Source organism: Triticum aestivum, chromosome 3A, assembly GCF_018294505.1.
Source record: "Triticum aestivum cultivar Chinese Spring chromosome 3A, IWGSC CS RefSeq v2.1, whole genome shotgun sequence".
NCBI classification, from domain to species: domain Eukaryota; kingdom Viridiplantae; phylum Streptophyta; class Magnoliopsida; order Poales; family Poaceae; genus Triticum; species Triticum aestivum.
The window spans coordinates 622,141,107-622,150,989 of record NC_057800.1 but is presented as its reverse complement, the minus strand read 5'-3'; the positions used below and the strand labels follow the sequence as shown (position 1 = coordinate 622,150,989).

The window sequence follows — 9,883 nt, the reverse complement described above, 5'->3', positions numbered from 1 at the left end:
CATTCCATCAGTTGAATGAGCTAGCTAATACTGATAGCAGTAGTTCTCTTTTTTTGTTATTTTCCACATGTGTTGATTGCATCTCAGACCTCGATTTTTCCTAGGATATGTCAGACCTCGATTGGGCGTTGAAGATGGATAGCAGCAGGGGGGGGGGGGGGGGGGGGGGGGGGTGGGGGGGATATCATGCCGAGGGAGGTCAGCAAGGGGAGGAGAAGGGGGTTACACATGGCCACCGCACGAGATGGTTGCGCGGCGTCGCTTCCCTACGAGATGATCATGGAGGTGCTGCAGTGGCTCCCCATCAAATCTGTCTTCCGCTTCCGGGCAGTTTGCCGCAGCCCAGCTGCGCTGCTATCTTCCGACGAATTCCGCCGCCTCCACATGGCAGCAGCTAAGGCTGCGCGGCGGCCGGCGCCACCAGCCAAGCTGATATACATCTCGCCTACCGCCACATTCGACTCCACCGCAGTCTACTCGTGTTCCTTCTCGCGGTCATCATCATCAGGCCGCCCCAGAGATCGCGGGGACTTACTGTTCACCATCGACGGTGCCCGTGGCAACTGTGTGGAAGTAGTGACGCCCGCACCGTGCCATGGCCTCACGCTTCTCTATGATGCTCTCGACACGGCCTACTACATCTGCAACGCGGCCACACGGGCTGCCACGCGTCTGCCGCCTTCCGCTATACGAGGATCCAAGTCCACCGCTGGGCTGGGGTTTGATGCCCACACAGACGAGCACAAGGTGGTCAGGTTGATCAATGGGTTGGTTCATGAGAGAGACTTGAAGTTGGTGAGGTGCGAGGTGTACACGACTGGAGGCCGTTTTGGGGATTGTTGGAGGCCTGCTGCCAGAGGAGTACCCCCCAACCTGCGTGGATTTGCACACGCCGCTGTTAGTAATGCGTCTACCAACAAATTATCTCCTGTGTTTGCCAACGGTTGCCTACACTGGTTGATGAACCCTTCCTATCTCATCACCGACTCCAAGTGTTGCCATCATGTCCTTTTCGGTTGCAGAGGAGACCTTCACATGTATCCGGTCACCACCCTTCTGGGTACCAGGAGCGCCGCCGGCCTCCTGGTTGGCCTCATCAGGAGAGCAACTAATGGAGATGGATGAGCAACTATGTTTGGTTCGCAACAGAATCCCTCATGGTAGTAACACTTTGGAGATCTGGAAACTGCTGGACTATAGCTCTGGTGACTGGTTACTGAATCATCGAATTAATTTGTCGGGGCACCTGGCAAGAGATTTGCGTCAGTCACAAATTCTGAGAGTTATTGGATCTTTTCGTAGTTACAGGTCGACAAGGAAGAAGATAATCATCACTACTAGCATGCACAAGATTTTCAACAAGTATCAGAAAATGGTTCACACCTATGACCCTAGGTCTGAGGCTCTGGAAACCATTCTTTCAATCACAGAGACACACTCAATTCCACAATATGCTTGTCCTAGTTCAAGATTCGGTTTCATTCAAGAAACCCTTGCTCCCGTGCATAGAACAGATGAAGCCTTGTCATCTGACCTGGCAAAGGTGACTAGAGAGATCCTACTCCGCCTCCCAGCTAAATCAGCCATACTGTCCAAATTTGTCTGCAAGCAGTGGTTCAGATTGATTGAGAGTGAAAACTTCATTCGGTCATACTTTCAGCATAAGAACATGGACAAAAGACCTAAGGTCATGCTTGTGGTCAAGAGCACTGGACAGTTGGGCTTCAGTTTCACTCCATTGAATAAATGCCTACAAGAAGCTCCTAGTCACAGTACATTGCTTGATACGAAGGTGGTTTGCTCTAAGCCTTGCCATGGGCTGAACTTGGTAAGCACCGAGACGAAGGACTATCTCTGCAATCCATGTACAGGTTTCCACAGGGTTTACCGTAACCTGGGGCCAAATTTGCACCTTCCCTCGAGAATGCCTAAAGCAGAAGAGCATGCTTTTACAGTCGGCAATAAAAATGTTGGCTTGACTTTCAGCCCTTCGACTCGTCAACATGTTATCGTGGAAATCTTCTATCACCGGAAGGACTTCAAATCTCGTCAGTATGACATGACATGCGCGTTATACTGGTGTAACTCTTGGAGTGCTGCCCAACAGATCTCGGTACCTCCTCTGCCTGTGAATGATATGCCACCGGCCTATGTTGAAGGAGTGCTGTACTGGATGAGTGAACCAAGGTTGGGACAGTGCTGTGAATGGACCATTGTCTCTTTCAATCTTGCTAAAAGAACGTTTGATGTTGTCCCCTGTCCTTCGTGGTTTGCAAGATGGAATAGCAGAAACCGCTGTCGTGCATTTGTTGTTGAGCTCGAGGGAGTATTATGCGCTGTCCTAGCAGATCCAGTGGCAGACAAATTAGATGTATGGAAGCTAGAGCATGGCCAATGGGGCAGAGCATACACAATTAACCTGGAAGCATGTCCTGGCTATTCCCTCAAGACAAGTGTTGTGATGCCATTAGCTGTTGATCCTGATCATGGGAGGATCCTGCTCAACACTGGGAGAAAGATAGGTCTATATGATCCAGTAGAGCAAACAATTCTAAATCTGCATTCACTTGATCAGGTACAGGCTGCCAGTAGTCCACACCTTGAGATGCCTTCAACGTCATCACGGAATAGTTTGACATGCTCCAAAGAAGAGTCGGCGGCGGAAATGAATAGAATGGACTCTGAAATTATTCCTTTTGTTCCTATGTTATACGAGGAGAGCTTGGCATGTTACTCTTCTGTGCGCAAAGCAAAAATGCTGTGGTGAGACATTTTCAAGGCACCTACTCTACCTTTTTACTAGACCATAAAGGCGTGGCCATCTTAAGAAAATTTAACCTAAAGAATTATAGAAATATTCTGGAAAATTTTGAAATTTTTACTATTTTGAAACACCACAAATTTGGTTATATCTCCAGCCAGGATATTTATATCTTCCAAACACCAAACATCTAATTTAAGATAATAGAGCGCCGGTACATCAAGAATATGCCATGGCACACAACAGAGTTGGTTACACATGCAAAAGCTGGCCAAAATGAAGTTATACAACAGTACTTGTGTAATTAAGTACACGAACTGATCTCAAGTAACCAATGCATTATGTAATTGTCCATATAATACATGTCTTGTGCATGTGCGAAGAAATGCTCATAACCCAATTTTGCTCTGTCCACAAAGAACTCAACCTCCAATCCATCAGTGTACTGAAGCAATCCATCCAAAGTCTGAAATCTTCCAAAGTAGTGCAATCTGACAGCGAAATCATCCTTGGGATCATCAACACTGGCTGCAGCTTCACAAATAAATAAACTTTGATCAGTACTAAACCGATGGACAACAAAAGTCCCCTCTTTTGTCCAACCTAAACTGCAGCATCAAAGAAAGTCTCATATTTTTCATCTGCTATACACCCCCTGTTCCTGTTCAACAAAAGACCCTCTACACCCTGTTGAAGTTCAACTATGACTCAAATCTGCCCAAAACCCTCAACAGAACTCCATCCTTTTTTTCCAATACAATCTGCACCATAGAAAAAGAATCCCCTGTTTTTTATCTGCTCTGCTATCCTGTTCCTGAACTATTGTGTTTTTTTGCAGGCTGGCATGTATGTCAGCCGCCGGCATGGACTATGGCCGCTGACATGAACTCTGGCCGCTGTCCTTTTTTTAGATTAAATTTGCTTTGGACGTGGATGAAAAATGCGTTTGTCAGTTGGGTGCACCGGTGAAGGCGGACAAACACGCTTACAACCGACTTAAACGGATGAAAAGCGAACAAAACTCACGTCAGTTTGTGTCGCAGCATTGGAGTTGCTCTTGCTTCTAAATAGATGTAGACATTTGTAGCTCTCCCTATCATTGCGTTATTGTACTACCATGGTCACATGCATGTACATTAGCAGTCTGTCTAGCTCTAGCCATACAGAAGTTTCGGAGCTCTGGTCAGAGTGTTCATAAAACCCGCGAATCCCTGAACTTTTGGCCATACGATTGAGAGATCCAACAACATGTGTGGTGCCATGACTTTTTCAATTTTGAAATAATCAATGAGAGCCGTCGGATGGTGGGAATCCAATGGTTTATATGATGTGTTACTCGTACACTATATCGTGGTATGGAAATCTGCCCAAAACCCTCAACATTAGCTGCCCAAACCAAACTAATATCCAATAGAGACCATCCTCAACATTAGCTTCCCAAATCCTCAAAAATCCACCTTTCAGCCGCCCACCACATCAGGAGCAGACAAATGAGAGCAGGAAAGAGGAGAAGGTCGTACCCACATCCATGACGATGGGAGAGAAGGGCGATGACGGGGAGGGCAATGGTGTCCGCGAAGGAGGCGAGGGGGAGGACAAAGATGAAGAGGAGAAGGAAAGAGACGATTGCAAAGGAAAGGAGGAGCAAAACACCATGCCAAAGCACCAAGAGTCACCTTCGTCCTACGCATGGAACTGCAGCAACAGATCCATGGCAGTACCCCGCCGCAGTTGCACGTCCAGCGCCGGCTCGGTGGTGGCCTCCGGTCCCACGCCAGCCCCACTCGAACGGGCCCGAGGATCTGTGAGGAGTAAGATATATGGATCGATCTAAGGTAGCTCTCTGAAGTAGTAGCTTATACAGATCTCGGTACACGAATTTGGGAGTTCTTGCAAGAAAGGAAACTAGGTAGCTAAGGAACTAGGGTTGCCGCCGCCGGTTCAGCCTTGATCCTCTGGATGGAGAGCGCTTCGTCTGGGAAGGGTTTTGTAGGGGCGCTCGGGCTTCAGTTGGCCCATTCTGGCCCAACGTTGCGCGGGTTGGGCCTCCTGACCCATTGGTGACGCGTAGTGGCGATGGAGCCACTGCCTGGTGGAGCCGGTCCGCCTGGGCTGCTAACATCCCCCTCTCCTTGAGACACGGCTTGCCCCCAAGCCGTCGAGTGCGGGAAGCGATCCTCCAGGGCGGCCTTGTCTTCCCAAGTATTGCCCATGCTTGTCAGGTTAGACCAGCGAACCAGGACCTGTTCGATCATTGAGTCGCGCCTCTTTTGCCATCTGGTTCGAAGGATCTTGACAGGAGTAGCCAAATCGTCAGTATTGATTGGAAGTTCAGAGTTTACTTGAGTACCTGGGAGGAGCGCCTTGCGCAGCTGTTGGAGGGGGTTGCAGTTCGTATGCTACGTCGTTGATCTTGCGAATAATGGGAAAGGGCCCAAAAAACTTGAAGGACAGCTTATGGTTGGCCCTCGGAGCAACTGATGTTTGAATGTACGGTTGCAATTTCAGGAATACCTGATCGCCCACTTTGAATTGACGAAACGAGCGCTTCTTATCAGCTTGAGCCTTCATGCACTGTCTAGCTCGGTGAAGGTGTTGCTGAATGAGGTTCTGAGTGACCTGTCTTTCTTCCATCCAGGTTTGTAGGGAAGGAACAGAGGCCTTGGAGTTCGCTGTGATGCCCCAGTGGCGTGGCTCGTGCCCATAAAGTGCCTTGAAAGGAGACATGCCAATTGCAGAATGAGGAGAAGAATTGTACCAAAACTGGGCCAATGGAATCCAGAAGCTCCAGCGCCGTGGACATGCATGTGTAAAACAGCGGAGGAATGTTTCAATGCATTGATTGACCCTCTCGGTTTGGCCGTCCGTTTGCGGGTGGTTGGCCGTGCTCAGGCGCAGCTCCGTGCCAGCGTACTGAAAAAGCTCCTTCCAGAAGTGGCTTGTGAAGACAGGGTCCCGGTCTGACACTATTGCTCCTGGGAGTCCATGCAGCTTGTATATCTGGGACATGTACAACTGGGCCACCTTCGCTGCTGTGTACGGGTGCGCGAGTGGCAGAAAGTGAGAAAATCTGGTGCGTTTGTCGACCAAGACGAGCAAGCAGTTGAACTGGCTGGACTGAGGCAATCCATCAATGAAATCCATCGAGATGATGTCCCATGGCTGTTTGGGGATAGGTAGAGGTTACAACAGACCTGGGGAAGCAGTTCGGTCTGGTTTTACTTGTTGGCAAACCTGGCAACATTGCACGTAATGTTTGATGTGCACTTTCATCTTTGGCCATGCAAACAGACGGTGGATGCGTTTGTAAGTCACTGGAAATCCCGAGTGGCCACCCAAAGGACTGTCGTGAAAGGCTGTCATTATTTTCTGCTGCAGCTCGGTGGATCCTCCCAGCCAGATACGGTCACGAAAACGCAGCAAGCCTTGGTGCAGACTGAACCTTTTCTTGGGATCTTCTCGGATGGCAAGCTGTTCCAGCAGCTTCTGCGCGTGCTGGTTGGAGTTATAGCTGGCCAACACATCTTCGAGCCATGTCGGCCTGCACAAGGTGATAACGTACAGGGTTTCCTCTGGATTTGATCTGGAGAGCGCGTCAACGGCTGAGTTATCCACACCCTTGCGGTACTTAATGCAGTAACGGAGGCCAAGAAGCTTGGTGAAGGCTTTTTGCTGCCATGGGGTCGACAAGCGTTGCGTTTCCAAGTGCACCAGGCTGCGCTGATCGGTTATGATGTCAAATTCCGCATGCTGCAAATACGGGCGCCATTGATCCACTGCCACGATCACTGCAAGATATTCCTTCTCATAGGTGGATAAACCTTGATACCGCGGACTAAGGGCTTTGCTCATGAAAGCTATTGGGTGGCCCCCTTGTTGGAGAACTGCCCCCACTACATTGTCGATGGCGTCAGTTTCGACCGTGAACTTCTTGGAGAAATCCGGAAGCGCCAGAACCGGCGCTGAGATCAGATAGGACTTGAGGGCTTGAAAGGCAGACTCTGTGACAGACGACCAGACAAAAGGAGCACCTTTCTTGAGGAGATTGAACAATGGTCGCGCAATGATACCAAAGTTGCGAACAAAGCGTCGATAGTAGCCTGCAAGCCCGAGGAAACGCCTGACTTCTTTGACATATGTGGGTGTTGTCCAGCTGGCTACTGCTGCTATCTTGGAAGGCTCTGTCGACACACCCTGGGCGCTGATGACGTGTCCAAGGTACGAGAGCTGCTGTTGTCCAAATTCGCACTTGGATAGTTTGACCTTCCATTGGTCCTTGCGGAGCAGCTCAAGAACTTGACGCCGGTGTTCACGCAGAGTTTTGCTGAACACTAAGATGTCATCGAAGAACGACAATGTACACTTCCTGTTCATGGGCTACAATGTGGTTGTTATTGCACCGTTGAAAGTGGCTGGACCCCCCGCGAGACCGAACGAAACCACCTTGAACTCATAGTGCCATGAATGAGTTTGGAACACTGTTTTGTACTCTTCCCCTTCCGCAAGCCGGATATGATGATAGCCGGCACGTAAGTCAAGCTTGGAGAACCAGCAAGCATCGTGTAATTCGTCCAGAAGTTCCTCGATCACAGGTACTGGGTACTTGGCAATACATGTGAGGGCGCTGAGCTGCCGGTAGTCGACACACAGTCGCCATGTGCCATCTTTCTTCTTAACAAGGATGACCGGTGATGAAAAGGGGCTGGTACTGAGCTGTATAACTCCAGACCTGAGCAATTCTGCAACGTGTCTTTCGATCTCATCCTTGTGTTCTGGCTTGTGGCGATAAGGTTTGCTAGAGAAGGGTTGGGCGCCCGGCACCAATGGAATGTGATGATCACAACTGCGGCGTGGTGGTAAACCTTCCGGTTGCTCGAAGACGTCTGCAAACTCTGCCAACACTTCCTGCAGACAAGTTGGTGTGGTCGTGGCTGTTTGTGTGTCGTCAGAGATGGCAAACAAGCACACCACATGTGTGACAACATTGTTTCTGCATAAACTTTGCAACTGTAAGGCGTTGATGAGAAGGCAGGTGGTAGACTCAGCTTCATGCCCATGGAGAGAAACAGATGTGCCGTGCTGGAAGAACTGCAAGTGCTTGGCGCGCCAGTCCACGGTCATGGGGCTGTGTGCCTCCAGCCAGTCCATGCCAAGTATAGCGTCGTAGGCGCCCAGTGCCAGCACCTTTAGGTCGGTGTTGAAATTATGGCCTTGAGAGCACCACAGGCAGTTGGGAACGACAACTGAACAGATCAGTTCCCCACCATCCGCTACCCGCACGCGATATGCGCGAGGGAGAGGTTGAGCGCCCTGTATGGCTTCCGCGAGGGACTGGTTGATGAAGGAATTGGTACTGCCGGAGTCCACCAACATGAGCACTTCGCGCCCTTGCACCCAGGCGCGGAGCTGAAACGCCTTGGCCGACACACCACCGGAGACGGCCCGGTGCGATATCGCCATCACCGTGTCGTCAGGCTGGGGCAGCTGCGTGTCGATGGTGTTGTCGAGGCCGAAGAGGTCGAGAAGTTCCTCGACGACGTGTAGCTGCACCGATGTGGGGCACACATGATCTTGTCCCCACCTCTCTCCGCATTTGAAGCAGAGACCCCGTGTTCGTCGGTACTCACGGAGCGTCTTGAGCTTGGCGGAGTCCGCGCGCGCTGCGTCCGTCCCACGACGATCGGTGGCCACCGTAGGTGTCGAGTGGCGCATCGGGGGCGGTGGTAGTGCAGTGGCATGGCTGCTCGAGGGGTCGTGTCCAGAGGTTTGGGCAGATAACTGCACGCGCCTTCGGCCACTTCTTCTTGGAGCATAGCGAGAGCGCACGCCGTGTGCAAATCAGGGGGGCGCTGCACCATCACCACGGCTCGGATGTCGCTCCTCAGCCCCTCCACAAAACGAGTGAGGAAGAAATAAGGATGAATTGAATCAGAGTATGAATTCAAGTGATTAATAATTAACTCAAAGCGCTCAATGTAATCAGCCACTGTGGACGTTTGGCGAACAAAGTAAAACTGGCGTATCAGTAGCTGGTGGCGATTACGGCCGCACCGCGTGCACAGCAGTGAGGTGAATGTTTCCCAATCAAAATTGCCCAAACGCTTCTGAATGGACTGCGGCCAAATTGCTGCTGCTCCAGAAAAATTGAGCGCTGCCATCGGTACCCAAAACGAAGATACGATTCCAAACATGGCAAAATACTGCTCGCAGAGTGTTTTCCACAAATTGGGGTTCTCCCCCGAAAACTGTGGAAACGCGACCGAAGGGTGCGCCTGACCCAGGCCCGTGAGCAACTGATTGGCATGGGAGAAGGGGGATAATGGGGTCTTGAGCTGACCTTTGGCCGAGAGCGGTGGCGGCGTCCCGAGAGGCGCCGCCAATGGCCCCCGATGTAGGTGAAGCGCGCCTTGGCCATCGGGCCCTGTCTGGTCGACCGTTGCGCCCGCCGCTGGACCGATGGGGTCGCCGGGCTGCGTCAGCGCGGAGGGGCGCGTCTGCTCCTCCTCGTGGCCTTTGAGGGTTGGTGGTGGTGTTAACTGGAGCGCGGCCACCGCCTCGCTCAGATCCGTGGCGTGGCGCTCCAGATCTGGGCGCCACGCGAGCAGGTCGTCGATCTTCACGGACTGGGCTTGCATCGCCGCCGTGTTGGCGTCCAAGGAATGCTTGAGGGAGTCCAGATAAGTCTTGACGGCGGGATCCATGGCTTCGAGTTGCTGGCGACCTTGACGACCCCGGCGGGTTTCGATGATCTGCGCCAGTGGAAATGACTCCGAGGATCGATGTCTCTGATACCAGATGTGAGGAGTAAGATATATGATCGATCTAAGGTAGCTCTCTGAAGTAGTAGCTTATACAGATCTCGGTACACGAATTTGGGAGTTCTTGCAAGAAAGGAAACTAGGTAGCTAAGGAACTAGGGTTGCCGCCGCCAGTTCGGCCTTGATCCTCTGGATGGAGAGCGCTTCGTCTGGGAAGGGTTTTGTAGGGGCGCTCGGGCTTCAGTTGGCCCATTCCGGCCCAACGTTGCGCGGGTTGGGCCTCCTGACCCGTTGGTGACGCGTAGCGGCGATGGAACCACTGCCTGGTGGAGCCGGTCCGCCTGGGCTGCTAACAGGATCCCCC

The 9,883-nt window shown here is 51.5% G+C and overlaps 1 pseudogene; it reads left to right on the top strand.

Annotated features, from left to right (window-relative positions):
• Nucleotides 1–223: 223 nt before the first annotated feature.
• On the top strand, nucleotides 224–2,767 carry LOC123057041 (uncharacterized; annotated as a pseudogene).
• Nucleotides 2,768–9,883: the final 7,116 nt, after the last annotated feature.